The 7,449-nt window shown below is 53.0% G+C and overlaps 1 pseudogene; it reads right to left on the bottom strand.

Moving 5' to 3' along the window:
* Nucleotides 1–5,449: 5,449 nt before the first annotated feature.
* On the bottom strand, nt 5,450–6,021 carry LOC109748908 (uncharacterized; annotated as a pseudogene).
* Nucleotides 6,022–7,449: the final 1,428 nt, after the last annotated feature.

Here is a 7,449-nt window from a genome sequence, read left to right as displayed (position 1 = left end):
TATAATTGAAATTGTTGCGTGCATTAGTTAACTAATAAATGTTGAACTAGGTATTTAATAGGGGAGTGTGGAAAATTACTTTCTCCATGAACCAAGCAACAAATTTTTTACGTCCAGGGTTTCCATGACGGAGAAGAGTAAGTGCCTCTGCCTCAGTAGGAGGATTCATTCCCGTCCATTCCTCTTGAACGAAATCACTAAAAAAAAACGGTGTTAGACCGGGACTAAGTGAACATAAAACATGATGATGTGGAAGACATAAAGGAATGGTGTAGTGGTATTACCTCATCCACACTTCCTCAAGTTCCCTGATGTTGTGCAAGATATAGAACATGAGGTCTTCCCACTCTTGTCGTGGCATGTTATAAGGTTTCGAGGCCCCAGCCCTCCCACCTCGCACCCGCATAAAGAGGTTTCTTCGACGAGGCCAAGACCTCCAAGAAGGCCTTTGCGGTTGCCTCCGGCTCCTCCGGTTCATTCTCTGAAGGTGTCGCATTTCCCGTTTCTGCAACAATGACATCATCTAGCATGTCCCTGACCCCGTCGTCCTCATATCCATCGATGCGTTGTCGCATCACCTCCTCTCTACCACGGTCCTGCTCGGCTATGTTTATCGGCGGCATGTCAAAGTTTGGCATATATCCGTGCGTGCGAAGGTGCTCACTCATGTCCGTCTGATTTCTACGGTGACGTCTGGCACATCTCGCATAGGGGCATGGTGGGATAATTCTCATTGGACGACGGAATATCTCCTTCAAATACACATCGGTTTTCACGATCCACTCTGATGTTACTCGATTCCGACGGATAAAACCACTGTACATCCACTGATTATCTGCCATCCTCTGCTTTTTTGCAAGCCACACAACATAATTAAGGATTCATTTAAATTAATCACATCAAATTTTCAGTTTCTACCGCGTTTAATCCACCTACATCTCTAATAGGTAAAGATGGGTCCTAATCCCACCAGAGGATGTGTAGATTGAGTACGTTCTCCATTCTACCCCGTTCCGAGACAAAATTTCGGCAGCACCTCCCCGCTGTTCTCCAGATACACGTCTCGGCAAATAGCCGAGAAAATGTGCTCCGGAGAACAATGGGGAGGTGCCGCCGAAATCCTATCTCGGAACAGGGTAGAACATGGAGAACATACCCAATCTACGCATCCTCGGGCTGTCCGTGGAAAACGCTGGACAATCCGAAAGAGCTGCGGTGATAAATATGCAATTGAATGCATATTTATCGATGCAACCCTTTTGGACGGGAGACGCCTAGGTTACGCCAGTTGACTTGAGAATGAAATCTAGTCACATGAAAAAGGAGGTGATGGATTTGTAGCTCACCCTCCGCTGTAGAGGAAGTAGTCGAACAGCAGAGGGATGCTCAGGGACCAACGCTTCGGACAACGGCCACTCCGGTGAAATGTGACACCACAAAGCCTGCAAATTCCACTGAAAAAACAACTTAGATCATCACATCTCAGTCAAGTGTCAAACTTTTGTCTTCTATTATTTTAACAAGATCATCATGACTATCAATTTTTTTAGCAAGATCATCACATCTTAGTAAGTTTCAAAATTTTGTCTTCAATTATTTTATCAAGATCATTATGAGTATAAAAAAAATAGCAAGATCATCACATCTCAGTCAAGTGTCAAAATTTTGTCCAACATCCATCCATCCATTCATATATCATTAACTTGACCAACATCCATTTATCAACATGACCTAACATTAAATTTATGACAAACAAAGTTTCTAAAAAAATTCACCGACATTCCATCCCATCCACCATCTATGACTCTAACAACATCCATGCATCCATCTAACAAAAAATAATCCATACATCCATCCACCTAAAAACAGTAGCAAGAAGAACAAAAAACATACAATTTTTTTATTTATCTAACTATCTATCCATCCATTCATCTAGCAAGGCAGCAACGGCAGGGGAGCAAGGCAGCAGCGGGGGGAGTGGCACGGTGGCGGGGGAGCTCACCGAGGGGGGCGGTAGGGGAGCGGCGGGGGACGTGATGGCAGAGGTGGTGTCTGAGGGGCCGGCGACGGGCGGTGGAGCGTGGGCGGCCGAGGCCTCCCCGGTGCTCACCAGCACCAGAGGAGGGCCGGGAGGGCGCCGGAGTTCGCCGGAGCCACGACCGCGGCCAGCTCACCAGCAGCAGCAGGAGGTGGGCGAGGCGGCGGGTGGAGGGGGCCGCCGGGGCTTGGGTGGAGAGGGGCGGACGACGGCAACGATGGAGGGCGGCGGCGGGTATAGGCGGCGGATGGGGCGGCGGGTGGAGGGGGCGGCCGGGGCGGCGGGTGGAGGGGGACTGGGGTGGAAGGGGGCGGACGGCGGCAGCGGGTGGAGGGGGTGGACGGCGGCGCGGCGGGTCGGGATCCGGTGGCGGCGGCGGCGCGGGTGGGGGTCGGGGTCGGGCGGCGGCGCGGCGTGGGTCGGAGTGGTTTGAGGAGGGGCAGTTGAACGAGTGGCCACGGCGTGGCCCGAGTGGATAAGGGTGGCTCTATGCCGACGGCCAGGCCGTCGGCATAGATAGGAGGCCTATGCCGACGGCTATGCCGTAGGCATAGATGGCAACTACTTTTTTTTTTGAAAAAATAGTGCCACCTCGCCGAGGGAAAAGCAATTTGACCTGTTTAAATAGTTCACTAATCCATACGTTATAAGCTCCGGTATTCATTAGACTTATATGAAGAAAATGGACAGTTGCTGTGAACTTTTCAGTGCTCGGGCACCGGGCGTGCCCGGGCAGCCGGCCGGTTCCCGAGCACTAAAAGGTTCACATCAATTGTACATTTTCAATGATGAATACCGGAGTTTTTAATCAATTCAATTATTACATTTTTAGATTCTTAGTTTACCGTCTGTATGGGACCCGGTACCCGGCACCTGGAGGGGGGAAACGGACGCGTCGGGTCTACACGGAGGGGATCTTGCTGTGGGTCTGGCCCGGATGTTGCTCCAAAGTGTTCCTATGGGCTGACCTACCACAACCGGGTGGATAGGTCCACTGCTCAAAGCCCGTCCATGCAAAGTCAAAGGGCTAGATCCCGTGGTCAAACGCTACAGGGTTAGGCGGGACGGGGGCCCCGGGGGGGGGGGTAGCAATGCCACCCAAGCGTCGCACCGGGCCCCCATACATGCGGGGTGGTGTGGTGGCATGTCCGAAGAGGCGGCACGCGTCTCCGGGGGGTGCCCCCTCACGAACGGCGATGACACGGTAGTAGACGTTCCGCGGTAACGATGCGGCGTGAATATTATTAAATACTCGGAGCGCGATAAAATCATGAGTTTTTTACACGACGCGGGCACATGTGCTGTAGGACTGATGGTAATTTTTCATAATTGTTCGTGATGGAGTAGTATCTGAACAATTCCCTCTATGCGGATTGCTCTTCGCGTGTCTACGACTGTGGCCGGCGGCCTCCGGGGGCTAGCATGCCGCCAAATCTTGCGTAGGCGGCCTCTCACAAGTCTGGAAGTGTTGTGGCGGGTGCAAACGCCCGACACGCGTCTCCGGGGTGTGCCCCCCTCACGGACGGCGCCGCCGCCGGCACCTGGAGGGGGGAAACGGACGCGTCGGGTCTACACGGAGGGGATCTTGCTGTGGGTCTGGCCCGGATGTTGCTCCAAAGTGTTCCTATGGGCTGACCTAACACAACCGGGTGGATAGGTCCACTGCTCAAAGCCCGTCCGTGCAAAGTCAAAGGGCTAGATCCCGTGGTCAAACGCTACAGGGTTAGGCGGGACGGGGGCCCTGGGGGGTAGCAATGCCACCCGAGCGTCGCACCGGCCCCCCATACATGCGGGGTGGTGTGGTGGCATGTCCGAAGAGGCGGCACGCGTCTCCGGGGGGTGCCCCCCTCACGGACGGCGATGACACGGTAGTAGACGTTCTGCGGTAACGATGCGGCGTGAATATGGATAAAATCATGAGTTTTTTATACGACGCGGGCACATGTGCTGTAGGACTGATGGTAATTTTTCATAATTGTTCGTGATGGAGTAGTATCTGAACAATTCCCTCTATGCGGATTGCTCTTCGCGTGTCTACGACTGTGGCCGGCGGCCTCCGGGGGCTAGCATGCCGCCAAATTTTGCGTAGGCGGTCTCTCACAAGTCTGGAAGTGTTGTGGCGGGTGTAAACGCCCGGCACGCGTCTCCGGGGTGTGCCCCCCTCACGGACGGCGCCGCCACCGGCACCTGGAGGGGGGAAACGGACGCGTCGGGTCTACACGGAGGGGATCTTGCTGTGGGTCTGGCCCGGATGTTGCTCCAAAGTGTTTCTATGGGCTGACCTAACACAACCGGGTGGATAGGTCCATTGCTCAAAGCCCGTCCGTGCAAAGTCAAAGGGCTAGATCCCGTGGTCAAACGATACAGGGTTAGGCGGGATGGGGGGCCTGGGGGGGGGGGTAGCAATGCCACCCGAGCATCGCACCGGGCCCCCATACATGCGGGGTGGTGTGGTGGCATGTCCGAAAAGGCGGCACGCGTCTCTGGGGTTTGGCCCCCTCCAAGTGACGGCGACACTGCCTTGCGTGCAGGGGGGCACAACGCGGAGCCCCAAAACGGGCGTCTACGCATGCCTGAACACTTTCACATATGCATCGGGACCCGTGCGATGTTTCGGTGACATAGCTACACCCCGAATCCCCCCCCCCCCCAACCAGAATTCCCTCCGTGTCGACAGTTTTCCCCCTCCATGACACGGCGATAGCGACGTTCGTAACGGGGGGCAATCGATATACCATCGGGGTACGTTTTTTTAGATAAGGCATAATTATCTTATGGAAAAACAAAAATTAAAATAAAGTAAAAATAACAAAATAAAGTAAAATAAATGTATGCCGACGGCAAGGCCGTCGGCATATCTGTGCACACACGGAGATGCAGTCCCGTGGATCGATGACGTGGCATGGCGCACGGATCGATGACGTGGCAGAGCGGCCTATGCCGACGGCTATGCCGTAGGCATACCTTTGCCATAGATATTATAAAGCAAAATTTAAAATAAAACTAAATAAATATATGCCGACAGCAAGGCCGTCGGCATAGCTGCGCACACGGATCGATGACGTGGCAGAGGGGCATGGGCCAGGTCTATGCCGACGGCTATGCCGTAGGCATACCTCTACCATAGATATGCCGACGGCCGCCGTTACCTCCCGTCGGCGTAGTTTCAACGCCGTCAAACGGTCAGCACTGACCGGGTAGGTGGGCCCGGGCTATGCCGACGGCCGCGCCAATGCCGACAGTCCCCGTAGGCATATCTCGAGCGGTCCCGACGGCCACATGTATGCCGACGGCTTTTCTACGCCTACGGCCTGTCCTTGGCCGTCGGCATAGGTACATCTATGCCGACGGAGGCCGTGGGCATAGATAAGGCCGTCGGCGCAAGCAGTTATTCTGGTAGTGCGAACATGATCAGAAGAAATAGGCTACGTACTTCATGCCCCACCCATCACCTCCCAGGAGGGCCCGGAAGCTGAGGAGGTCGCCCACCACGAAGAAGCAGAAGCCCGCGGTGAAGTAGATCCTGCCGAAGATAAATCTGGGTCGGCGGCGAGGAAGACCCAAACGGTGCTGGCGTACATGCAATGGTCGAGGACGGTGACCGCGAGCGCGAGGTAGGCGACGGCACAGCGGGCCAGCGACGGTGGCCTGGTAGCAGCAGTGCCAGCGCCGCCGCGGCCGCCTGTAATGAGGCGCAGCACAGCATCCCGATCCAGAGGGCGCTTACCCTGGCTTCCTCCGCGTCCGTCAGCTCGATGCACGGCAGAATGAAGGATCGGTCGAAATGTCAAGCATCGGAGGGCAGTACACGGGTAGGTGGTTACCTGGCTGCATGAGACATGGATGTAGTCGACGGCTATGTAGCCGACTGCTGTGCTGAAGGTGTTGAGAAGCGTCCATCCGCAGACCAGCGGGACGGCATCCCGGATCTTCTTGGCCGCGCTCAGAGGCAGCAGATCAGGGGTCTTGCCGTCCATGGACATCGATCCAAGCTAGGTACGTAAGTAGCAGACTAGCAGTAGGAGGAGATCACGAGATCAGCAACAACTTATGGTTAGGTTCCTCCTCTCTAATTTCATGTCCCCGTTCAACATGAAAAAAGAAGAAGTGGATGAAGAAAAGAACATTAGCAAAACGGCCGGAGATGTACGAAAATATAAAATAAAACAGCTGCACCCTGGCCCTCTCTATCTAGCCATCTATTCTGCGCATCGCGATTCATGCAAACACATTTTTCTTTTTTGTTTCTCTCACATAAAACATATTTTGAAGTTCAAACCTTTGCAGCGTAGCAAAGTTTTCTATCTAGAATCTAGGATAAATCTTTCAGGATTTTTTGTCAAACATAAATATACAAAAAATGATTTTTTAGATTTTTTAATCTAAAAAATCATTTTTTGTATATTATGTTTGACAAAAAATCCTGAAAGATTTATCCTAGATTCTAGATGGAAAGCTTTGCCATGCTGCAAAGGTTTGAACTTCAAGACATCTTTTATGTGAGAGAAACAAAAAAGAGAAATTTTCATATGGAAAGTTAGTTGTGTTGCACAGATCTTAAAGCAATATTGGACAGTCAGGATACCAGAGCCGGGGTGCAGCTGTTCTAAAAATCCACGTCCCGGAGATGGAGTGGACTCACCGTCACTCGCTGAAAAGAGAAATTTTCATATGAAAAGTTAGTTGTGTTGCACAGATCTTAAAGCAATATTGGACAGTCAGCATACCAAGCCGGGGTGCAGCTGTTCTAAAAATCCACGTCCCGGAGATGGAGTGGACTCACCGTCACTCGCTGGTCAGATGCACGGGAGGGAGGTTCTTTCCTAGCTTGCTAGCTTGCTGTGCTTCCTTCTGAAGGGGCTCGAGCTACAACCACAGAGTGCAACGACCACGCTAGTGGTGGAGCGGCTCCTGTTGAAGTGCCCGAGCGGCGACGAGCGCAGCAGCGAGAGAGAGAAGCAAAGCGACTCGATCGGCGTGCTGCACAAAAACACACACACACACAGGAAGGAGTGTCCGGTTCATCTCATGGCAGTGACGAAGGAAACTACCGCGAAGTTGCGTCCGCGAAGCACCCATACCCTCTTTGGCAATGAGGTGTGGCACACTCAATTTCTTTGCAGGTTGACAAAAACGTGAAAACTTAGCACGCGCACATGCATACGGATACGGCGCAGTGAAAACCTAGCTAGCCTGCTCTTTCTAATGAGTTGCACGGTCAGTTTCAAGTTTCAAACTAGTGCGATTTCTAGTCTAGCTAGCATACTGCATACGCATGTAATAAGAGCAACTACAACGCGCCGAGCCAAACGGACGGCGATTTTGTCCACCTTTTGTCCGTTTGGGTCGGCCCGACGGACACCCACGCCCGCTTCCGCGTTTGGGTCGGCGCATGCGCTAAACGCTGGCCC

The sequence above is a fragment of the Aegilops tauschii genome, chromosome 3 (genome assembly GCF_002575655.3).
Source record: "Aegilops tauschii subsp. strangulata cultivar AL8/78 chromosome 3, Aet v6.0, whole genome shotgun sequence".
In the NCBI taxonomy this organism is placed as follows: domain Eukaryota; kingdom Viridiplantae; phylum Streptophyta; class Magnoliopsida; order Poales; family Poaceae; genus Aegilops; species Aegilops tauschii.
This window is presented reverse-complemented; position numbering and strand designations above follow the sequence as displayed.